Below are 26,062 nucleotides of genomic sequence, written 5' to 3'. Positions count from 1 at the left end.
CTCTATTCTATCAGTCTGTTTATTTCTCCCTGTATCAATGCCATGCTATGTAAATGCCATAGTTTATATCATATAGAAGGACAAATTTATCCCTTATACTTTTCTTCAGAAGCATAACAGCAAATGTCATACTTAATGTTTTTAGTGGGTTTCTTTTTTGCATTTTCATTTGTATTTTCATATATTTTAGAAGCAGTGAATCAATTTCAATACATAATCTGCTGTAACTTATATCAGGATTGAAAGGAACGTGTAGTTCAATTTAGAGAGAACTGGTATGCTTAAGTAATACTAAATCTTCTAATCCATGAGCATGGTATATCTCTTCATTTATTTGTTTTCTTAGATGCTCAATACAGTTTTATTATTTTCTCTATAAAGGTCTCCTGCACATTTTTAAAACCATTTATTTCTTGGTATGTTTAAATGTTCAGGTTAAAAATATTTTCTTTTTCATTTTCTCATTGTTTGTAGCTACCACACGAAATGTAAGTAAATAATGCTCATTAAATTTGTATTCAGCAAAATTGCTAAACTCTTTCATTCTAATAACTTCTCTATAAGTCATTTGCATTTTCTATATAAATTATTATATCATTTGCAAAGAGCTACAGTTTTGTTTCTTCCTTACCAATCTTAATACTTGTTATTTATTTTTCCTGTCTTAATGTTCCTGAACCTCTGGTACAATAGAAGTGGTGATAGTAGATGTCCTTGTCTCATTCTGACCAAAGGGAAAGTTTTTATTTTTCACTGCTAAGTTTAACATTTGCTATAGATTTGTTAGATGCCCTGATGAACATAAGAAAGTTCCATTTATTATTAGCTTGCTGAAAGTATTTTCTAAATTCTTATAAATGGATGGCCAATTTTATCAAACATGTAGTTTGCTTTAGTCTATCAAGAATATAATGTGGTATACCTTCTGTAAAGATTGAATGTCACTTTGGGAGACCGAGGCAGGTGAATCACGAGGTCAGGAGTTCAAGACCAGCCTGGCCAAGATGGTGAAACCCTGTCTCTACTAAAAATACAAAAATTAGCCAGGTGTGGTGGCACGCATCTGTAGTCCCAGCTACTCAGGAGGCTGAGGTGGAGAACTGCTTGAACCTAGGAGGTGGGGGTTTCAGTGAGCAGAGATTGTGCCACTGCAGTCCATCTTGGGCAACAGAGCCAGACTCCATCTCAAAGAAAAAAAAAAAAAAGATTGAATATGGTGGATTACAACCACTGATTTTTCTAATGTTAAACCGTCTTGCATTTCTAGAACAAGCCTAACTTGGTCATGATGTATTGCCCTTTATAAAATATATATGGACTTGATTTTTGTAGGGATTTGTATATATCATTAATTCATCCTCTTAACAAATGTTTATTGATCACGTACAATGTGCTAGGCACATTTCCACATCAACAAAACAAACCAGAGTCCTTGCCTTTGTGGAGATAAAATTCTATCAAAAAGAGACAGAAGGTATAATTAAATACAATTCACAAGTCTTATTCCAGGTATCAGAAAGTGAAAAGTACTACGGAATTTTTTAAATGGAGCAGAAAGGGGGATAGGGAGATCCAGGGATAATTTGGGAGGGTACAGTGGAATAACGTGGTAAGAGAAGGTCTTGTTGAAGAGTAACAGCTAAGAAAATATTTTAAAGAGATAAGGGCATTAGCCATGTGGATACCTGGTAAACAGTATTCTAGGAATGGGGAAGAATAAGAATATGTGCAAAGAGGCCAGTGTAGCTAGTCTGGAGTGAGCAATGAGAGGACCAATAGGTGAGGTGGTCAGAAGAGGTAAAGGGCTAGATCATATGGAGCCTTGTAGACCACCGAAGGATTTGTGAAATGGGGTACTGCAGGGTTTTGAGCAGAAGCATTGTATGATATGATTTTCACCTTAAAGGGACCACTCTCAAAGCTTTGTTGAGAATAGACTGTAGGAAGGCAGACATGAAAAGAGCAGGACCAGTTAGGAAGCTATTACAATAATCCAGGTGCAAGATAATAGTGATTCAGGTAAGGTAAACAGTGTAAGTAGTGAATAATGGCTAGAGTCTGGATATATTTGAAGACTAAGACAACAAAATTTCCTGATGAATTGGAAGCGTGGTGTGAGGGGGAAATAAAAGAGGAATTAAAACCAATTCTAATTTTTTTTTTCACATGTGTGGCTAGAAGAATGGTTTGGCAGATGAAATCCAAAGTTCTTTTTGGTATGTGTTGAGTTTGAGGTTTCTGTCATGAAGCCAGGTAGAGCTGTCAACTAGGCAGCTGAATCTGGAAATTGGGAGAAAAGTCCAGACTAGAGGTAAAAATTTGGGAGTTCTTGGCATATAGATGGTATTTTTAAATTAATGGTAATGATGATATTGCCAAGGAAATATCCGTAGATAGAAATAAGAAGAGAAGCGGGTTCACCTTGTTGAACTCCAACTTTAAGACTTTGGGGAAAAGAAGAAAAATCAACAAGAGACAAAGAATAAGAGACAGTGAGATGTGTGGAGAATATGGCAACTGTGCTATCTTGGAAGCCAAAGAAAAGTGTATTTCTAGAAAACAGAAAAAACTTACTCTTATTCTGTCAAATGCTGTTGATAGGTTAAGTAAGATGGTGATAGAGGTTGACCTTAGATTTAGCAAGGTTATTCGTGCCCATGGAAAGAACTATTTTGGTAGAGTAGTAGGAGAAAAGCATGAATGCATGAAGATGGAATGGAAGGAGAGGACGTAGTGAGAGAAAATAGATAAACATTTGAAGAAATATGGATATGGGTAACTGGAGGAAGAAGTCTGAATGTTGATGGGAATAATTTGGCAAAAGATAAAGTATTGAATATGTAGCAAAGAGGAGAGAACTGGTAAACAAATGTCCCTAAGTAGAAGAGAAGGATAGGATGCAGTGCAAAAATAGAAGGATTATCTTTTCTGGGGGGGTTGTTTGTTTATATGTTTGTTTTTGAGACAGGGTCTCGCTATGTCACCCAGACTGGAATGCAGTGGCACAAACATGGCTCATTGCAGGCTGGACCTTGCAGCCTCAAGCAATCTTCCTACCTCAGCCTCCCAAGTAGCTGGGACTACAGTTGCACGCCACTACATCTAGCTAATTTTTAAATTTTGGGGGAGATGGGGTCTCACTGTATTGCCCAGGCTGTTTTTGAACTCCTGGGCTCAAGTGATCCTCCTGCCTCATCCTCCTAAAATGTTGGGATTACAAGCATGAGCCACTGCATCTGGCTGGGATTGTGGTTAGATAGGAGCATGGAAAAATCTATTATATTTAACAGGCAGGAAATACATGGGTGTAGATGAGAATACTTGCACGGGAGTAGGTTCTGTAGTAGAGGACTGTGGAAGTTCTGACTATTTCAAGTTTCTCAGCAAAGTAAGAAATGAGGGCATTAGCTTAATTAAGGTCTAGAGTTTTAGATATTTTAGACAAAGTTGCTCATATTAACATCTTTTTACTTGTAAATAACTACAGCATCAGAAGTGGAAACTCATTTTCATCCCTGTTATTGATTATTTATACCTTATTTTTCTGTTCTTATGTCTTCATTTGTTGTCTATTTTATTTATTTCTTTACTTTATTTCCTGTCTCTAACTTCTAGGAGTGGGGATATTTTGCTGGTTGTATTCTGATTTGTGACAGACGCCTAGCTCATTCATTTTCAGCCATTCTTATTGTCCAATATACTTTTAAGATTTAAAATTTTTTATTATGAAATATGTTAGCTGCCTTCTACATGCAATTAAATATGTACTAGTTTTCAGTTCAAAATATTATCTAATTTCTAATACAGTTCCTTCTGTGACCTGTGTTTTATGTTGAAGTATATTTTTTAATTTCTAAAAATATAAGCTTTTCTACTTATTTTTATTATTTATTTTTAGCTTACTTGCATTGCAATTGAGCCAAGCTTTGTAACATTTCAGTTCTTCACAATTTATTAGGACTCACTGTATGATCTTGTATTTTTTCCTTTGCTATAAATGTTCTGTGTATGCTAGGGAAAAATGTGGCAGTGGGTGCAGTTTTCTAGCTATGTTTATTAAGTCAAGTTTATTAATCATGCTATTAAAAGATTCTATAGCTTATCTAATTCTTGTATGCTAAATTTATCACTCAGGGGTTGTTTGCTAAAACCTTCCACTGTGTCTGTGGATTTCTCTCTTTTTTCCCCTTATATTTCAGTTAATATATGTTTACTGTATGTTTAGATTAAGTAATTTATACTGCTTAAATGTATTATCTTTTAATTTGAACATTTAGTTCATTTATATTTAATGTAATTGGTAATATATTTTGACTTATATCAACCATATTACTTTTTGTTTTATATTTTTTTAACCTATTCTACATTTTTAAAAAATCCTGTCATACATACTTAACAAAGCCTGAAGTTAATAAATAGGCATCCTCCTCTGGACAGTAACAAAAACCAAGAAACCTAGAACACCATTAACTCTATTAACTCTGTTTCCAGCTTGCATATATTGGTGAATATATATTAACTGATCATATTTTTAATCCCTTAATATATTTCTTTATTGTTTCACATGTTTTTTGTTCCATCTTGCATCTCAGATTTTCCATCTGGAATCACTTTCCATCTGCCTGAAGCTTATTCTTTACAATTTCCTTTAGTGAGCATCTGCTTGTGGCAAACTTTCTCAGCTTTACTTGTCTAAAAATGCATTTATGTTGTCCTCATTCTTGATAGATATTTTCATCCGGTCTACAATCCTAGGTTGGCTGTTTTTTGTTTTTGTTTTAATGCACTGACAATATCATTTTACTGCCCTCTGGCTTCTCCTGTTACTACTGAAAAGGCTGCTATCAGTAATGCTGGTCCTTTAAAGGTGAGGGTAGATGGTAACCTAAGTGGCTCCCAGTGAATCATAGCTCCTGGTATTCCTCCAGGATGGAAAGAGGGCCCCGCCTCTGTCCCAGGGATCAGGGATCAGAGTTGAGCCTAGCTTTTAGCCAACTCCCTTGAATAACCAAACAAGTGAGCTCAGGTGAAACTAGCAGAAGAATCTTCTAGTCAACCTACAGAATCATTTTAAAAAATAATAAATCATTGTTGTTTTAAGTCACTAAGGTTTGGGGTGACGTTATATGGCAACATATAACCTTAACGAAAATTGCCACCTAGAACTCCAGTGTTGCAGTAACAAAATCCTAAAGGTAGGCAAACAACAAAAATCTTAAATGTATGATATTGGCTTTGGAACTGGGCAGCGGGCGAAGGCTGAAAATCTGGCTGGAAAATTGATGAAGCCTGGAGGTGCTGCAAATGAACTATGAGTGGAGGCTGGAAAAGCAGGGAGGAAGTTCTTATTAGAAGCTGTTAAGTGGGTAGTCGTCGTTTTGCACAGTGAAACAATTGTGTCTTATCCCATTCAGGCTGCTATAACAAAAATATAGTAAACTAGGTGGCTTGTCAACAATAGAAATTTATTTCCCACAGTTCTGGAGGCTGGGGAGTCCAGGATAAAAGCTGACAGATTCAGTGTCTAGTGAGAGCCCACTTTGTAGTTCATACACAGCTATCTTCTCACTCAGTCCTCACATGGTGAAGGGGTAAGAGGGTCTGTAGTCTCTTTTTAAGGGCACTAATCCCTTTCCTGAAGGAAGAACCCTCTTGACCTAATCACCTCCAAAAGCCCTGCCTCCTAATACCATCATTTTGGGGACTGGGATTTCAACATATAAATTTGAGGGGAACACAAACATTCATATGATAGCAAATTGGCAACGCTCTTGCCTGCAGTAACTTGGAAGAGGGGAAAATGGACCTCATTTAGTTATAGTTGTAGTTGTAGCTAAAACGGCCAGCAGAATGCTGAAAGTATTATTCGGCCTCCTTTAGCTGCATATGATAAGACACATGGTATACATGATAAGAGAGAGGAAGTAGAAAGAACTTTTCAGTCTGCAAGTAGAATTCAGAGGAAATCCCGAGTGCCCAGGACTTACTGAATTGTGAAATAAAATTGTTCTCATCCTCAGTTTCTTCAGCCAGTAAAAAATTCTCAAAGTAGGCCGGGCGCGGTGGCTCAAGCCTGTAATCCCAGCACTTTGGGAGGCCGAGACGGGCGGATCACGAGGTCAGGAGATCGAGACCATCCTGGCTAACACAGTGAAACCCCGTCTCTACTAAAAATACAAAAACTTAGCCGGGCGAGGTGGCAGGCGCCTGTAGTCCCAGCTACTCGGGAGGCTGAGGCAGGAGAATGGCGTGAACCCGGGAGGCGGAGCTTGCAGTGAGCTGAGATCCGGCCACTGCACTCCAGCCTGGGTGACAGAGCGAGACTCCGTCTCAAAAAAAAAAAAAAAATTCTCAAAGTAAAACATGCTTAAGATAAAGAGGAAATTCATGTGTGGCAGTATATTCCTTTATTAAGACCCCACAAAGAGTTAAGGCAGTACTTAGTAGATCCCATTAGCAAGCCAAATGGACTTCCATGAATCATAAGGGTAGTGACCCACAATAGCTTGATGTGCCCAGTGTAGACAGAGGTCTGTCTTGGCCTCTTGGGGCCTCATGGCTTTTGGAACACGGGATAAATTCCATCTAGAGTCATAAGAAACCAAACATATTTTTAAGGAAATTGTGCTTGCTTGGACTCAAAGCAATGAAGAATAGCTCAAAAGAAAGGCTGTTTCTGAGCCCCCAATCATCTACAGGCAGAAAAAGGCTGAGAATGTCACACAGCTGCAAACATGAGCCATTTTCTTTTTCTTTTTTCTTTTTTCTTTTTTTTTTTTTTTTTTTTGAGACGGAGTCTCGCTCTGTCGCCCAGGCTGGAGTGCAGTGGCGCGATCTCGGCTCACTGCAAGCTCCACCTCCCGGGTTTACGCCATTCTCCTGCCTCAGTCTCCCAAGTAGCTGGGACTACAGGCGCCTGTCACCACAGCCGGCTAATTTTTTGTATTTTTAGTAGAGACGGGGTTTCACCGTGTTAGTCAGGATGGTCACTGTCTTCTGACATCATGATCCACCCGCCTTGGTCTCCCAAAGTGCTGGGATTACAGGCGTGAGCCACTGCACCCGGCCAAGGGCCATTTTCTATCAAAAAGGAGAGATGTCCGAGGTTAGACCCAAGGGTCCTGAGGGTGTCATCAAGAACTTAAAAGAAAAACACTATGATATTATAAGAAATGTATATTTGGTCTCTGCCTCTAGTTCTTGGCACACAGCTCCTAAAACTCTTGTAATGTCCCAAATAGTAAGAGTGTCTTTTGTATGCTAATGAGGTGACTGGCTGGCTCTAGAATGAGGTTGGTCACCAGAAAGACCAAGGCAGGATTAGAAGGTTGGGACTTTCAGCCCCATCTCACCCCCAACCTCTGGAGAGGAGGAAGGGGATCAAGGTTCTGTTAATCATCAGTGGCCAAGGATTTCATCAATCATGCCTATGTAATGAAGCCTCCATACAAACCAAAATGGGCAGCGTTCACAAAAGCTTCCAGAGAGCTGAACATGTTGAGGTTCCTGTAGTGTGGTGCCCAAAGAAGGGCATGGAAGCTCCACGTCTCTTCTCCCATACCTTACACTATGCATCTTTTCCATCTGGCTGTTCATTTGTATTTTTTATAATAAATGAGTAAACATAAGTTAAGTGTTTCCCTGAGTTCTAATCGAACCTGAGGAGGAGGTCATAGGAACCCTGATTTACAGCTTGTCAATCAGGAGTACAGGTCATACATAACATGGGGCTTCTGATTGGCATCCTCTGGAACTGCGCCTTTAACCTACGGGAGCTGATGCTATCTCCAGGTAGCTATTGTCCGAATGAATTAGATTATTACACAGCCAAATGGTATCTGCTAGATAATTTCTTGGTGTGTAGGGAAAACCCACACACACAGTTGATGTCAGAGGTGTTGAGTAGTGTATGAGAGTAGGAAAAATAAGTTTTTATTAATTTTTTTAGACAGGGTCTCACTCTGTCACCCAGGCTGGAGTGCAGTGGCACAATCATAGCTCACTTCAGCCTCAAATTCCCAAACTCAAGTAATTCTACCACCTCAGCCTCCTGAGTAGCTGGGGCTATAGATGCACACCACCATGCCTAATTTGTTTTGTTTTGTTTTGTTTTTCTTTGAAATGGAGTCTCACTCTGTCACCCAGGCTGGAGTGCAATGGTGTGATCTTGGCTCACTGCAACCTCCGCCTGCCGGGTTCAAGCAATTCTCCTGCCTCAGCCTCCCGAGTAGCTGGGACTACAGGTGTGCGCCACCACGCCCAGCTAATTTTTTGTATATTTAGTAGAGATGGGGGGCAGCGGGGGTTCACCATGCTGGCCGAGCTGGTCTCGAACTCCTGACCTCAGGTGATCCACTCACCTCAGCCTCCCACAATGCTGGGATTACAGACGTGAGCCACCACACCCAGCCTGCATATTTTTTTTTCCATAAAAATTACATCAAGTGTGCCTGCCTCTCCTACCTCCCTTTCGACCTCCTCCACCTCTTCCACACTGCCACCCATGAGACAGCAAGACCAACTCCTTTTCTTCCTCTTTCTCTTCAGCCTACTCAATGGAACACCATGAGGATAAAGACCTTTACAATGATCCACTTCCATTTAATGAATAGTAAACACATTTTCTCATTCTTATGAATTTCTAAATAACAATTTTTAAAATTTTCTTTTCTCTAAGTTACTTTATTGTAAGAATACAGGATATAATACACATAGCATATCAGATATGTGCCAATCAACTTTATGTTATCGGAAAGGCTTCTGATCAACAGTAGGCTATTAGTAGTTAAGTTTTGTGGGAATCAAAAGTTATAAATGAATTTTCAGCTGCGCAGGGTGGGTCAATGCCCCTAACCCTCGAATTTTTCAAAAATCAACTGTATTTGTGGCTCCCAATGAATCACACTTCCCGATATTCATGCCATAGCGTAGTCCTCTCCCATATTGACTCTGGGCTTGGCCAGGTAACTACTTTGGCCAATAGGGCATCCACAGATACGATGCAAACAGAGGCTACGTAAGTATCTGCATTTTGGGGTTTTCCCTCCTGGAATGCTTTTTTTTTTTTTTTTTTTTTTTTTTTTTTGAGACGCAGTCTCACTCTGTCACCCAGGCTAAAGTACAGTGGTGCGATCTCAGCTCGCTGCAACCTCCACCTACCGGGTTCAAGCAATTCTCCTGCCTTAGCCTCCCAAGTAGATGGGATTACAGGCATCCGCCACCATGCCCGGCTCATTTTCATATTTTTAGTAGAGACGAGATTTCACTATGTTGGTCAGGTTAGTCTCCAACTTCTGACCTCAGGTGATCCGCCTGCCTCGGCCTCTCAGAATGGTAAGATTATTGGTGTGAGCCACTGCTCCTGGCCTGGAATGCTATTTTTGTCATGTGAAGAAACTCAGTCTGTTGTCTTTGATGACGAAAGATCTTATGGCAAGTGAGAGATCAAGCCATCCCAGGCATCCCAGTTAAACCCAGCCCCTATGTAACCTACTAGGGGATACAGAATACGGCTGTATGAATGAGCCCACACAAGACCAGTAGAATTGCCTCACCAAACCAGAGAATTGTGATAAATAATAAATCATCACTCTTTTAAGCAACTAAGTTTTGAAGTCATTTGTTATATAATAGATAACTGAAACAAAGGTACTTTATCCTTTTTCTCTGGCTACTTTAAAATTTTCCTTTACTTTTGATGTTCTGCAGTTTTATTATAATGTCTCTGACTGTTGTTATTTGTTCCATGTTATATTCATTCACCTTCTCAAATTTATGGATTTGTGCCTATAATAATTCCTGGAAAAATTTTAGCTATTATCTCCTCTAGTATTGTCTGTGCTCCATTCTTGCTCTGCTCTCCTTACAGAACTCTGATTAGACATAGGGTGCACCTTCTCACCCTATCCTTTGTGGGTCTTCTCTTAGCATCTCTTTTGTCTTTTGCATCTCTTTGTCTCTTGACTCTATGTTGGATAATTTCTCTATCTTCCAGTTCAGTAATAGGCTATATTAAACTTGCTTTTTTATCTTTTTTTTTTTTTTTGAGATGAAGTCTCACTCTGTCGTCCAGGCTGGAGTGCAGTGGTATGATCTTGGCTCACTGCAACCTCTGCCTCCTGAGTTCCAGCAATTCTCCTGCCTCAGTAGGAGGCAGGAGAGTAGCTGGGATTACAGGCGCCCGCCACCATCCCCGGCTAATTTTTGTGATTTTAGTAGAGATGGCGTTTCACCATATTGGTCAGGCTCGTTTCGAACTCCTGACCTCAGGTGATCCACCTGCCTCGGCCTCCCAAAGTGCTGGGATTACAGGCATGAGCCACCGTGCCCGGCCTAAACTTGCTTTTAGACCTGTCCTTTGAGTGCTTTATTTTAATTACTATGTTTTATTTATGGAGTATCTGTTTGGTTCCTTCTCAAATATACTATATCATTTTTATAGTCTAGGTTTTTTTTCAGATTCAATCTTGCCTTTTTTCTTTATACATAATAAGCAGAGGGTTTATTCAAAAGGTGAGTAATTATTCCAGTGGCTGAAGATGCTGCAGGCCTGTTTCTGCCAGATGTTTTTTCTTTCATTTCTTATGCACATGTCTTATTTATTTCTGTCTAATTGCCTTCATTGTTCTTTAGATATTGTATTTGAGAATTTTAAAATCTGTGGTTTTTCACTATGGTACAGTATACATATAACATTTATTGTTTTAACCATTCATAATTTTATGTGGCATTAAATATATCCACAATGTTGTATAAACTTCACCACTACATTTATCCCAAACATTTTTATCATTCCCACCTAAAACTCTATACCCATTAAACAGTAACTCCCCTTCCTTTTTCTTCCATCCCTGGTAACCTCTATTCTACTTTCTATATCTATGAATTTGCCTGTTCTAGGTATCTTATATAAATGGAATCATAGAATATTTGTCCTTCTGTGCCTGGATTATTTCAATAAGCATACTGTTTCAAGACCCATTCATGTAGCCTACATTGTTGGAATTTGTTGATGTGTAAGATAAAGGCATATTCCTCCTAACAAGATGTGTATTTGCATATTCTGGGTGCCTAGAAGCAGTAACACTGTGGGACGACTTTTAAATTAAATTCAGAATTTCAATTTTTTAACCACTCAGATAATATCAAATTGACCTGCAGATATTCAGAAGGGCTCATCTGCTGGGTACAAGTTCTCAGAGACTTTTTCTTTTTCCTCTTGCTCTGCTGAGCCCCAGCATCTTTGTGGAAGGCGCATTACTTTGCTAGGGCTGCCATAACAAAATACCACAGACTGGAAAGCTAAACAACAGACATTGATTTTCTTACAGTTCTGGAGGCTGGAAGTCCCAGATCAAGGTGCTGGCAGGGTTGTGTCCTCTGAGGCCTCTCTCTTTGGCTTGCAGAGGGTCACCCACCTGCTGCCTCTTCACATAGTCATTGCTCCGTGCACTGGGGTCTCTCTGTGTGTCCCGATCTCCTCTTCTTAGAAGGACACCAGTCATATTGGATTAGAATACACCCTAACAGCCTTATTTTAATTTAATTACCTCTTTAAAGATCCTATATTCAAATAGGACCTCCGGGTACCAGAGATTTTGGCACATAGCTTTCCATTTAGTCCTCTTGGTTCCTATTTCCATTTAGATTTTAACCTATTAATTTCTTATTATCTTATCAGCTTTTCCATGCTTGAGTAATGTATCCTTGCACGGTATCAGTATCACAAAGAATATTCTACTGAATTTTATATAGTAAACATATGACCATTTTGTTAATTTAGTAAAAGTGTTTTCCCACTGTACTTGTGTTTTTCTTTTTCTTTTTTTTTTGTTTGTTTTGTTTTGCTAAATATTTCTAAAATAGATGGTATTACAAATGTAGGTAAAGTTAATACCAACCTTAATTTTATTTATTTTTTGTGGAGATGGAGTCCAGCTATGTTGCCCAGGCTAGTCTCGAACTCCTGGCCTCCCACCTCAGCCTCCCAAAGTGCTGGGATTATAGGCATGCCACTGCACCTGATCAAACTTTACTTAACTTTATTTAGTCAACCTGATTAAATTATGCTCCAGGCCTCTGATGATATTCTGACTAAAGACCTCATGAAATGTGATTAACACCTTGGATTGTGTTTTTCTGTGCTTCTAAAGTAAGTTAATCATATTGGGAGACATGCCTGTATTTTCCCCAAGGCATTTGCTTATTAAAAACATTTTTCTGAGCCATTTCCAAGAACTTGAACCTTGGAGACATCACACCAGTCTCAGGACATAACTTGACAAAGGAATTCGCTTCTCAGAGTCCTCTGCCTCCCCTCCATTTCTGTAATTATTTTCACCCTTTCCATTTGTAATGCCTAAGAAGCGAGGAGGAACAGGAAATCTCCGTCTTCCTAACAATGGCAGCACTCACAGGATGAGGTCCTTCTCTTCCAAAGGTCCCGGGAGCACGCTCCTCATTTGGTGAGGTGCCTATTTATATCAATGACCTTCCCCACTTGCCGAACTTGAACAGCTGCGTAATATATATAACGAAATGGAAAGTAACATGACACGTGTTTCAAAGAGAACACTGGGAAAGGAATATGTATCCAACGTTCCTTCCAGCTCTCAAAGGCTATGCTTCCTTGAGTCAATATCATAAAAATAACAAGGGAGCCACCATAGAGCATGATTGAGAAGGCTGTTTTAGGGAACATAATTTTGACTCCCTCTTTAGGGAGCCTGAAAGAAAGAAGAAAATGTTCAAGAAAGAAAAAAAGGGGGGTTGCTGCTAATAGCTCTTAATGAGTGATAGAGTTATGCTCTTTTAAAATCTGAAACAGTCCATCTTCAAAGGCACCAATCATTTCACTCAACGTATTTGAAAATAATCATAGGTTTATTTATTGGTACCCTTGAGATACAGAATCGTGTTTGTATGACTTTGTATCTGCAGGGCCTATCTAAGGCAGTGCCTGACATACAATAGTCACTCAATTCATGTGTTTTCTTAATGAATTAGGACAATCTCAAGAGTGACAGAAGCTGTGTGTGTGTGTGAGTGTGTGTGCACATGCACGCATGCATACAGCACTAATTATAAGGAATCAACATTTATGGTGTACCCGCTGTATACCATATAATCAATATTTATGGTGTACCACATTGCTCAAAGAACTGAGGCTTTGGAGGAGACGCCGCAGATGGAGTATAAAACTATTCTAAACTGTAAATTTTTTTTTTTTTGACACGAAGTCTCGCTCTGTTGCCCAGGCTGGAGTGCCATGGCGTGATCTCCACTCACTGCCAGCTCTGCCTTCCGGGTTCACACCATTCTCCTGCCTCAGCCTCCCGAGTAGCTACGATTATAGGCACCCGCCACCACGCCTGGCTAATTTTTTTCATTTTTAGTAGAGACGGGGTTTCACCGTGTTAGCCAGGATGGTCACTATCTTCTGACATCATGATCCACCTGCCTTGGTCTCCCAAAGTGCTGGGGTTACAGGCGTGAGCCACCGCGCCCGGCCTAAAGTGTAACTTTCTTGAAAGCCAAATTAACTCTCCTTCCACATCCACAAAAGACAAAAAAGCAGGGGCCCTGTCAGCCTAAGGAGCCTTCATCTTCTTACTCACCCTCATCTTCCCCATTGTGCACCTCCGTTAATTTGGAAGCAAGCATTGTGCTGCTTACTCAGATTGCTATAGTTGCTAGATGCGGCCCTGGAAGCCACAGTCCTACACTTTCATTATCATTGTCTCCGAAGCACACTCCCTCTTTCTAACAGCGTAGTGGGAAAACAGCAATGTTGTTTGCCAGTGACTCACTTGTCAAGGCTGCTCAATAGAAAGCACAAAGAGCATACAAACACATGAATGTGTTCAAATAATTTGGAAATAGGTTTATTTTTCTTTTACTATAGGGAGAACATAGAGACTTCTTACTTTCTGTCACACCCCACCCAATTTTACCCACTAGTGATTTTCAGGGATATAAAGTTAGCCTTACTTCTTACTCTTCTTTTTTCTTTTTTTTCCCCCCAGAAAAAGAGAGGTTTGAATAGGAGAATAGGAAAGTCGTTTTACCAAGACGAAGTGAAAAACTGATCTCAAAATCAAAGGGCATCAAGGTGGCAATATGGGGGAAGGAACACAGATGTGCTTATCCATAAAACTTGAGGTTGTGTTCTAGATAGTCTGAGACCACTTCCTGCTCTGGAATTCTAAGATTCTGTGATTTAAATGAAGAAAAGTGGTAAGGAGGAAAGACAGGTATGTGAAAAGATTGGAGCTATCTCAGAGATGACCGGCATGTTCTATCTAACTACAATGGTACAAGGCTGACCTGAAGGAATCAGGACCTAAAGATACAGTTTCAACAATTCCACTTCCTCTTTGTTGAATGGGTAAATGTACTAGAAGAATAAACCTAGCTCCGGAAGCTAGGAAGAAGTATAGAGACAAGCAGAGATTGAATTCTGATTGGTGAGACAATGCAAAGTGGATACTGGGGAGCTCTGCAACCCAGAATCAGTGAACCCAAATGGCAGATAAAGAACAGACTAGAAACCAAAGGGCTGTTAATTTTCAGAGATCCAAACAAAACAGGGGAAAGGTGGCCTCAAGGAAGTTGACTAGGACTTAGATCAACGCAAAAAGATGGAATCTGCTTGCAGAATTGGGTTCAAGGCAGACCTTCTGGCCTCAGGAATAGGAAAAGGCCAATGTACAAAAATAGATGTAAGTAAAGCTAGGTGATGGATTAATGATGGCCACAAATCTGACACTTCTCTCAACAAGAAATAGGATCTACTTCCTACACCGTTGAATCTGGGCAGCTTTTTTGATTGATTTGATCCATAGAATCTGAAGGAAATTATGCTATGCTAGTTTCTTGGGTCAGGTCTTAAACAAGTGGCAGCTGCCTCTACTTTCTGCCTCTTGGCACACTCACTCTTGAAATTAGCTGCCATGCCGTGCGGAAGCCCAAGCAGTCTTCTAACGAGAACTAAGCGGAGAGAAAACAAGATCCCCATCCAGCCCTCCCAGCTGACTTTCAGCCAATAACCAGCATTAACCTGCCTGTTTATTATAAGTAAGTGAACCATCTTGGAAGTGGATCTTCCAGGCCCATTTGAGCTACCGCAGCTGATGACAGATGGAGCAAGGACCAGCTGTCCTTGCTAACTCTTCCCTAAATTACAGATTCATGAGCAAACTAAATGATTGTTGTCTTAAACAACTGAATTTTAAAGTGATTTGTTATGCAACAATAGATGACTAGAACAGTCATTATACCATTATCTCTACTTTTATGGATGTTTGAAAATTCCGGACAGGCACAGTGGCTCACGCCTTTAATCCCAGTACTTTGGGAGGAAGAAGTGGAAGGATCACGTGACCCTAGGAGTTCAAGACCAGCCTGGGCAACACAGTGAGACCCTGATCTCTTAAAAAAGAAAAAAAGAAAAAAGAAAGTTTCTATAATATTAATTTAAAAATATTTTAAGTGCTTATGGAAACAGCAGCGTGGTGTGACTTAGCATTTGAGCCCTCGAAAAGCAATGTTTCTCAAAGGGTGGTCTGGAAACCGTTTGCATCAGTATTCCCTCAAGGTGCTTATAAAATAGATTACTGAACCTAACCTCACACTAGGTGAGTTAGAACCTCTCAGAAGAAAAAGAACCTACATTTTTCATGGGCACTGCCAGGGAATTGATACCCTTTAAAGTTTAAGAGACACTGGGCTACCTTTGCCACCTGGGTTCAAGCAATTCTAGCGCCTCAGCCTCCTGAGTAGCTGGAATTACAGGCACGCACCATCACACCCAGATACTTTTTGTATTTTTAGTAGAGACAGGTTTTCACCATGTTGACCAGGCTGGTCTCTCTCAAAAAAAAAAAAAAAAAAAAAAAAAAAGAGAGAGAGAGAGAGATTGATACTGGGCCAGAGCCATGGTTCTCAACCTTGGCTTCACGTCACAATCAGAGCTAGGGAACTGTACAGAATGCAGGTGTCTGGGTCCCATGCTCATAGTTAATAGTTTGAGGTGCACCTGGACCCTAGGATTTTTCAAAGCTCTCCAAATGATTGCAATAAGCAGCCAGGGTTGAGTGCTACTGAGCAGAAGCGTTAGGATCAGAGAGCTGCGGAGGAGCCAGTTGTCACCGTCTATGTGAAGGAGAGGGCTACAGAGACCGGGAGCTGCTGCAGAGTCTGCTGGAGCAGGCCACCTGTGAGGATGCATAACCCAAAAGAGCAATGGGGATTCTCTGTGAGACTAAGTGACACACGCCATATGGGGTGGGAAATACAAATACATGAAAGGAAACTCTGCATCGTAATTTTGAACTAATGGGAAATGAAGGTACCAAAACACAAACTCAAGTTCCCCTTCATGACTGGATAGAAAATAGGTGTTTTTCTACTGAGAGGAATTCTGATTTTTATTTCCTTTTCAAAATTATTTCTACCTCCACTTTAACTTTTTCATTTCTCTGTTGCGATCTCAAAGGCATTCCTAAGTATAACTTCATATCTGGGCTGCTGATTACGAGAGGTGTGGTGAGTTATTAAACAAGTAGGCGTGGCCAGGCACAGTGGCTCACGCCTGTAATCCCAGTACTTTGGAAGGCCAAGGCGGGCAGATCATGAGGTCAGAAGATTGAGACCATCCTGGCTAACATGGTGAAACCCCGTCTCTACTGAAAATAGAAAAAAAACAGCAGGGCATGGTGGCACGTGCCTGTGGTCCCAGCTACTCGGGAGGCTGAAATAGGAGAATAACTTGAACCCGGGAGGTGGAGGTTGCAGTGAGCCGAGATGGCGCCACTGCATTTCAGCCTGGGCGACAAAAGAATGAGACTCCATCTCAGGAAAAAAAAAAAAAGAAGAAGAAGAAGTAGGCCTGTGGGAAGAGTTGTTAAGTACGAGGAATATGCAAGATACTTCCAAGGGACTGCAGGATCTACAAATGTGAAAGGCCACACATTATTTATTTTTCTTATTTTTTAATTGTTTTTGGCAACACGGTCTCACTTTATCGCCTAGGCTGGAGTGCAGGGGCTTGATCACGACTCACTGCAACCTTGATCTCCCGGGCTCAAGTGATCCTCCCACCTTACCCTCCCAAGTAGCTAGGACCACAGGCGTGGACCACCATGCCCAGCTAAATTTTTTAGTTTTTATAGAGATGAGATCTCAGTATGTTGCCCAGGCTGCTCTTGAACTCCTGGCCTCAAGTGATCCTCCCACCTCCACCTCCCAAAGTGTTGAGATTACCCACATGAGCCACCGTGCCTGGCCTGGGGCCACAAATTATTAACATATGAATATTCAGAGCTTCCCCCCTTTCCCCACTGCTAAAGGGAACTTTGTATTTGTCTACTTGATTTTTAACCTTCTTCCTCCCGGCTTTCCCCAGATGGAAGAGAATTTAGATGGACCCACTGGGAAGATAGAAGTGATACTAGAAAGCTGCACTGGCTATTTATTGAAAGAGTTTTATTCTGGTATGAGTAACAGTTTTACCGTGGCATGTGAGATGATTAGATAGGAGAGAAAAAGGGTACAAATAAGTGATGCTGTGGATTATGAAAAGAATCTGTTTTTGATAGTCTCTGAGAAATTCAAAATGGAGAATTGTGTTGCTTTTTAAGTACTTTCACTTTTTCCTTGATGGCATCACCCACCCTGAGACTGGTCCTAGATAAGTGAGCATTGCGTAAATGTGAACCTAGTGTTGGAAGTTACAATGCTATTCCAAGGACTGACTGCTGTCCTTGTAAATTAGATGCAGTGTTCCTGGGCCAACATTATACCTTTTAGTGATTTATATATATATTTTATTAATAAGCATCCACGAATTACCATATATATTTGACTAGTCAATTTCTTAGCACTACAAGAGGAAAAAAATGAATTTTTGTTACTCTGTTGCAGATGGAATTTCAAATCAAAATATTTTATGGACAGCTATATGAGAAGAACAAGAAAAAATTTATTCCTGGTCAGTAGTAATGCCAAATACTGTCTATATTGTATGAACCCAATCTCTTGTGAGGAAGAACCAGTTCTCATTTGCATGAAAATAACCAGACTAGGGTGTTAGTGCGGAATGGTTCTGAGTAGACTCCTTAGGGGCAGAAATGGTTAATATTTCCCAAATAGTGGTGGACTTCCCTACATTTCCCTACCTCCTTGCAGTTGGGTTGGGGACACATGGTTAGATCTGGACAGCGAGCTTCAAGAAGAAGGGATGCTTTTGTCACTCACTTCTAAGCCTGTGCATTTGAAAGCTAATGTGTTTCCTCTCGTCTTCTCTTCCCCTTTCCAAAGTGACCTTGAAGGTACAGAATGCAGATGGCATCATCACTGGCCAAATCAGGTTGGTGCAAAAGTAATTGCGGTTTTGCATTAAAAGTGCTCTGATTTCACTGTTTAGAGAGCTGCTAAGAGGAGCCTGCCTCAGGCTGTGATATGAGTGAGAAGTATACTTTTGTCAGGTTAAGCTGCTGAGAACTTGAGGTTTATTTGTTACTGAAGCATAACCTAGCATTACCTGACTAACCTTGTCCCTGGAGAAAATGAGAAAAGATTATGTTACCCTTCTTACTGGAACACTGTGCAGAGAGAAGAAAACCTATGGCTGCTACTTTAGAAATCAACACAGGAAGGCTACATTCCCATTTGCTGGGAGCTACAAAGACACATTGGATATAAACATCCCAAGGCAGAATAATTTTGCATCTACGTGTCCAGATTCTCTGAGGTTCCCACTCATTGCTTGTCTCACATGTTTTGCGACAAACTTTTCAGTAAACCTTACTATGTTGACCTGGGGTGGAGCTCTGGGCAGAATTCTGTGTTGAATTTGAGGAAAATGTAGCAATACCTTTGAAAAAGCCAAGAGTCTTAATCTGCTTAATGATTTCAACACTGCCTTCTCATTTACCTGATGCCAGAGCCTTTCTATAGCAGTGGGCTGCTGGGAGATGGCCGCCATCCTCAAAGATCTTTTCGTCAAGACTGGCTGACTTAAAAGAAGACTCACGTCTTGGCTTTAGGCTCTTAGAACTTTAAAATAGTGCCACCTCGGCTGGGCGCAGTGGCTCACACCTGTATTCCCAGCACTTTGGGAGGCCTAGGCGGGCAGATCACGAGGTCAGAAGATCGAGACCATCCTGGCTAACACGTTGAAACCCTGCCTCTACTAAAAATACAAAACATTAGCTGGGCGTGGTGGCAGGCGCCTGTAGTCCCAGCTACTCAAGAGGCTGAGGCAGGAGAATGGTGTGAACCTGGGAGGCGGAGCTTGCAGTGAGCCAAGATCGGGCCACTGTCCTCCAGCCTGGGTGACAGAGCAAGATTTCATCTCAAAAAAAAAAAAAAAAAGTGCCACCTTGCTTTAGATGAAAGGACATTTAGTTTCATTTTGATATAAGTTATAACTAGTGGCAAATTAAACCAAATTGGGATTTCAGAAATCAAGTCTTTATTACTTAAAACTAAGAACTTTCCTTAAAGATTCAACAAGATCATGTTTTTTGTTTTATTTTGTTTTGTTTATTTGAGACAGAGTCTCGCTCTCACGCCCAGTCTGGAGTGTGGTGGTGCAATCTCAGCTCACTGCGACCTCCTCTTCCCAGGTTCAAGCAATTCTTGTGCCTCAGCCTCACGAATACTTGGGACTACAGGTGCACACCATCGTGCCAACTAATTTTTGAGACAGGGTTTCACCATGTTGGCCAGGTTAGTCTTGAACTCCTGACCTCAGGTGATCCACCCACCTCAGCCTCCCAAAGTGCTGAGATTACAGGTGTGAGCCACCGCGCCCAGCCAAGATATGTTTTTGAAGCCTCAGCTGGATAATGTATATGAAAGTGCTTTATAAGTCATTTGTTGTTGGCACTATCCATAGCTATGTTCACTCGTTTGGTTTTAGACAAAAGAGAATCATCATCATATTTTTTAAAGACGATTTAACACCAATAAAAATGTAGACTTATGCTCATGTAGACAGCTGCCTTGTGGGGTGTCTTTGTCCTTGACTAATGAATGTCCTCTCATAGCCTATGTCTGTTTCAATAGTGTGCAATCTGGTTATGTGAGTCTTTTTTTTTTTTAAGCACCAAAACCCAGCATTTAGGCCACGGGTTTCTTTATTACCATCTAAGGAGTCCTGGCAGACTGGAGCCATTTCTCCCTCTGACAGACCTTTAAATGATTCTTCATGCATTTGTCACATAATTAAAATTAGATTACTTCAACTCCCTGCTGGCTGGCCTGAGTGGGGGCCCTTGTAAAGCCTCCAGCTGGCCTGGGGGCCTTTGAAAGGGGGAATATGGTCCAAACACACTCAGCCGCTGCCTTGCCCCACCCCCAGCCTGGAAGTCATTGTGCTCCTTGCCAGTTAGACAAGATTTACCCGGAGTTTATCAATGGCTGCTTATTTTCTAAGGGCCGGATTTTCCATTCTAAAGAACGTGGAGTCAGAGATCAGTATGTTTGTGTCTAAGGAGCTGCAGCCGGTCTGGTCCCCCGTTTCTCAGCACCCAGAGAGCTCACCTTTTAGAGGGTTTGCCTGGTAGGTCAGCTGAAATGGACGGCCAGGGACAGCAGAATGATTGAGCAGCTGAGAGCATATATTGTAGTAAAGATTTGCTGCCAAATACTTGTTTGGTTTCTCAGCCAAGGCAGAATTCAAAATCCCTTCTCTCTTTCCAGGGCCCTTCTCCTATAAACCTCCCCAGCCTTCTGCCAACAGGACACTCCCTGGCTGGGTTTCTCTGGACAGCCTAAATTAGGGCTTCACACTGAGAGCTCCCATCACTGCGGACAGCACAAAGTGACGCCTCGAAATACCTTCTCCAGCTGAATTTCCAACATCTGCCTTTTCTCTCTTTCCCAATTTCCTTAAAAATTTAAAGAAAGGACGACTGGGGGCGGTGGCTCACGCCTGTAATCCCAGCACTTTGGGAGGCTGAGAAGGGTGCATCACGAGGTCAGGAGATGGAGACCATCCTGGCTAACATGGTGAAACCCCGTCTCTACTAAAAATAAGAAAAAAAAAAAAAAAAAAAAAAATTAGCCGGGCGTGGTGTCGGGCGCCTGTAAGTAGTCCCAGCTACTCGAGAGGCTGAAGCAGGAGAATGGCGTGAACCCGGGAGGCGGCGGTTGCAGTGAGCCGAGATCACGCCACTGCACTCCAGCCTGGGTGACAGTGCGAGACTCCGTCTCAAAAAAAAAAAAAAAAATTAAAGAAAGGACAAGTGAAGATTAGTGTTACTATCTGTCAAGGAATCTCAGCTCCCTCTGCTAAAAGAACAGCTCTCGTCTTTCACTCTTGGCATTTTCTCTCTCTGGCCAAGTGCCGTCTTTACAATCTTTCCCTGGGTCATTTCAGTTCATCTTCCCTCTGCCTGCCTTTACTCGTCCACTTTCTATTATATTGCACAGCCTCAAAAGAGAGGGTTTGAATTCGATCCGATGTGAGGCTAGACTTCCCTGTTAGCAATTTATTAGTGCTGTGACCTTCAGCTAGTGACTTAACCTCTCTGAACTTTATTTATTTATCCTAAAATTAGGCATAATAATAGCCACCTTACGTGACTGTAAGGAGGATCAGGAGGCCGGGCGCAGTGGCTCATGCCTGTAATCCCAGGACTTTGGGAGGCCGAGGCGGGCAGATCACGAGGTCAGAAAATCGAGACCATCCTGGCTAACACGGTGAAACCCCGTCTCTACTAAAAATACAAAAAATTAGACGGTCATGGTGGCGGGCGCCTGTAGTCCCAGCTACTCAGGAGGCTGAGGCAAGAGAATGGGGTGAACCCGGGAGGCGGAGCTTGCAGTGAGCCGAGATTGCACCCCTGCACTCCAGCCTGGGTGACAGTGAGACTCCATCTCAAAAAAAAAAGAAGGATCAGCAAGAATATATTAATGCCTAGCCAATAGTAAGTGCTTTAACCTGGATTTTCACCAGAGCAGAGGAATTACGCCCTTACGCTTAGTTATTAAACACTGCCTTCCTTATTTCTGTAAAGGCAGTTAATTTCTCTAACTTATTTATTATTAAATCCTTCACAAAACTGTGGATATCCTTCAATCCACCATACAAAAGATAGCCATCACCATAATTACTTACAAAAGACAGCCATCACCATAATTTCTGCCAAAATGCCTTAACTGCAACTGCTCTGGGTTGTGTGTGTTTGTGTGTGTGCGTGCCTAACACTCAGTATTTGCAACGTGCCAGGCCTGTGATCAGGGGTAGGCACTTGGCATGGATTCTCTTATGTGAGGTGGCTTCTATCGTATCCCTATTTCACAATGAGGAAATCAGGCTTAGGGATCAAAACTTGTCTGAAGCCTCCCAGTTAGCAACTGGCAAAGCTGGGATTTGAGTCCAAGCAGTCTGGCTCTGGAACCCGCACTCTATGCCTGTGTCTTAGCAATGCAGGGGGGTCAGTGAAGAAATAAGGACTTGCAGGGTTTTCAGGAAGAAAAAAAAGTACAAAAGTTCCTACAAACCTGGAGGAACCTTTATGGTCCTATTCTCACAATCCTTTCTCTACCTCTCTGGATCCTCTGAGCCAGTAGAGCTTAACCAGGAGCAGTGATGTCCTCTGGAAGACATTTAGCCATGTCTGGAGACATTTTTGGTTGTCACAGCTGGAAGGGTGCGTCGGGGGTGCTACTGACATCTAGTGGGTAAAAGCCAGGGATACTACCAAACATCCTACAATGCACCAGGCAGCTCCCCCTGCCCCTCCCAAAAAAAGAATGATCCATCCCAAAGTGTCAATAGTGTTGAGATTGAGAAAACTGGCTCTGCATCTATGAGCTTTCTTCCAATTCTTTCCCACAAAAGGGTGTGAGGTCGGGATAAGGAAATCCATGCACTTGTTTTTCTTATGCTGCTATTTGGAATGAAGATTTAAGGTCAATGCCAAAGCAACCCAACTTACACAATGTTGTCTATTGCAGGTTAGGATCATTCCAGGGCAATATATATTAAAATTTTATTAGGGCTGGGCACGGTGGCTCATGCCTGTAATCCCAGCACTTTGGGAGGCCAAGGTAGGTGGATCATGAGGTCAGGAGATCGAGACCATCCTGGCTAACACAGTGAAACTCCGTCTCTACTAAAAATATAAAAAAGTTAGCCAGGCATGGTGGCGGGCACCTGTAATCCCAGTTACTCGGGAGGCTGAGGCAGGAGAATGGTGTGAACCTGGGAGGCAGAGCTTGCAGTGAGCCAGGATCACGGCACCGCACTCCAGCCTGGGTGACAGAGCAAGACTCAGTCTCAATAACAACAAGAAAAACATTTAGAGAAAGGTTCTCAAGTGTTTAAAAATTAGAAAAATAAGAATGACAATATTTGAGGTGGAATTTATATTAAGCACAACTTAACATTTTAGGGACTTTTAAAAACATTTAGGAACTACTGTCACTAGTGTCAAATGACAAATTATTAAATGCAAGTAAAGGTTTCTTTTATTTATTTATTTTTAATAATTTCAACTTTTATTTTAGATTCAGGGGGTACACATGATGCAGGTTTGTTACATGAGTATGTTGTGTGATGCTGAGGTTTGGGGTGTGAATGATCCCATCATCCAAGTAGTGAACATAGTACCCAATAGGTAGCTTTTCAGCCCTTGTCTACCTCCCTTTCTCCTCCTCCACTAGTCCCCAGTGTCTATATGGGTATATGTCCACATATACCCAGTGCTTAGCTCCCACTTGTAAGTGAGAACATGCAGTATCTGGTTTTCTATTCCTGCATTAATTTGCTTAGGAGAATGGCCTCCAGCTATAACCATGTTGCTGCAGAGGACTTGATTTCATTCTTTTTATGGCTGCATAGTATTCCATAGTATAAATGTACCACATTTTCTTTATATTGTCCACTGTTAATGGGCATCTAGGCTGATTCCTTGTCTTTGCTATTATGAATAGTGCTGTGATAGACATACAAGTACATGTGTCTTTTTGGTAAAATGATTTATTTGGGTATATACCCAAAAGAAAATAAATCAAACCCATTAATGGGATTGCTGGGTCGAATGGCAGTTCTAAGGTTTTTGAGAAATCTCCAAACTGCTTTTCACAGTGGCTGAACTAATTTACATCCTCACCAACAGTGTGTAAGCATTCCCTTTTACTCTGCAGCCTCACCAGAATCCGTTATTTTTTTATTTTTAATAATGCCATTCTGACTGGTATAAGATGGTATCTCACTGTGGTTTTGATTCTCATTTCTCTGATGATTACTGATGTGAAACATTTTTTCAGGTATTTGATGGCCACTTGTATGTCTTGTTTTGAAAAGTGTCTGTTTATGTCTTTTGCCCACTTTTTAATGGGGTTATTTGTTTTTTGCCTGTTGAATTGTTTGAGCTCCTTACAGTTTCTGAATATCAGATCTTTGTCAGATTCATAGTTTTTTAATATTTTCTCCCATTCTGTAGATGGTCTGTTTACTCTGTTGATAGTTTCTTTTGCTGTGCAAAAGTTCTTAGTTTAATTAGGTCCTCAAGCAAAGATTCAAGTGCAAAAAAAGATTTGTACCAGCAGCTTAGAAAAGATTGCTAATTGTATTTTGATACAAATTTTGATGTAATGTGTCACTGAGCAGTGAAACTGTGTGATTTAAAAAGGAAGGAAGGAAGATGGGACGAAACCAAGTGAAGGGTATACAGGATCTCTGTGTCTGTGTTATTTCTTACAACTACATGTGATTCAACAATGGTTTCCAAATTCTATTTTATTTAATTTTATTTATTTATTTATTTTGAGACAGAGGTTTTTTTTATTTATGTATTTATTTATTTATTTTGAGATGGAGTCTTGCTCTGTTGCCCAGGCCGGAGTGCAGTGGCGCAATCTTGGCTCACTGCAACCTCCACCTCCTGGGTTCAAGCAATTCTCCTGCCTCACCCTCCCGAGTAGCTGGGATTACAGGCGTCCACCATCACACCAGGCGAATTTTTGTATTTCTAGTAGAGATGGAGTTTCACCATGTTGGCCAGGCTGGTCTTGAACTCCTGACCTCATGTGATCTGCCTGCATTGGCCTCCTAAAGTGCTGGGATTATAGGCGTGAGCCACTGCACACGGCCTTGGTCTCAAAATTTTAAAAGCTTAATTTCAATAACGGAAGGGAGGAAGGATAAAGGAAAGGAAAGAAAGAAAAAACATGACATTTGTCTTTTGCTTTTTAAAATTAATTTCTATTTGTAGCAAATTACTACCAGTCACATTTGTTTTCAGTAGTTATTTTCAAGATGAAGTTATGATGTGTACTAAGCCTTTGGGAGGAACATGGACGTTAACACGGGTCAATTCCTCTGGGCTGGACAGGGCCAATTTACCCATCAGGCACGGTAGGTACAGGCTCTAGGGCCAACAGAAATGTCTTCATCTTACTTTCTCTTAAAAATCAGAAAAAAATAAATCTAATAATTAAAAATAGTATTACAAATATTATGTTTTGATACATTCTTGAATATGAATGGTAGTCATTTTAATGAATATACAGTCATGAATTCAGCCTAGAATATATTAGTCTTTGTATCAACGAAGTCATTAAAAATTATTAAAGTCATTAAAATATCATTTAAAAAATTCTTTTAATGGAGGAAGATACCCATGAAATGGTCTCTTGACACAGTGTCTCTCTGACACTGAAATGGGTACTAAGAGAATTTTTATAAACAGTTGTTGCTGTCCTTAATTGCACCAGGATGGTTCTTGGCACAGATATGTTTACATATGTATGCACCTATGTATATAAGGAAATGATCCGAGGTCACTGGGGAAAGTGTTTGTGAAATGGTGCTGACCACATGCCAAAGGCTGTAGTAACACCTTGTGGCTGTAAAACCAACTTTGTAATGTGCATGTTGTTCTAGCGCCAGTGCACGACACTTGGATGAGTTTTGCGGGTTCCCACTGCAGCATTAGCCATGTTCCTGACAATAGCAGCTAATCACAAACACTGCAGCACTTATCTCCCTCCCCTGTTGATGTTTCTTTTATTAGCAATGAGGGCTTCCAGGTGTGAGCAAGTAGAA

General features: G+C 41.1%; 1 long non-coding RNA gene across 1 annotated transcript in view; it reads right to left on the bottom strand.

Annotated features, from left to right (window-relative positions):
* LOC139363499 (uncharacterized) overlaps positions 1-20,575 on the bottom strand; it is a 93,048-nt gene extending 72,473 nt beyond the window's left edge. Inside the window, exon 1 of the long non-coding RNA XR_011624011.1 lies at positions 20,548-20,575. This is a non-coding gene — a long non-coding RNA (uncharacterized lncRNA). The remainder of the gene's footprint in view (positions 1-20,547) is intronic.
* Positions 20,576-26,062: the final 5,487 nt, after the last annotated feature.

The sequence above is a fragment of the Macaca nemestrina genome, chromosome 5, assembly GCF_043159975.1.
Source record: "Macaca nemestrina isolate mMacNem1 chromosome 5, mMacNem.hap1, whole genome shotgun sequence".
Taxonomy (NCBI): Eukaryota; Metazoa; Chordata; class Mammalia; order Primates; family Cercopithecidae; genus Macaca; species Macaca nemestrina.
This window is presented reverse-complemented; position numbering and strand designations above follow the sequence as displayed.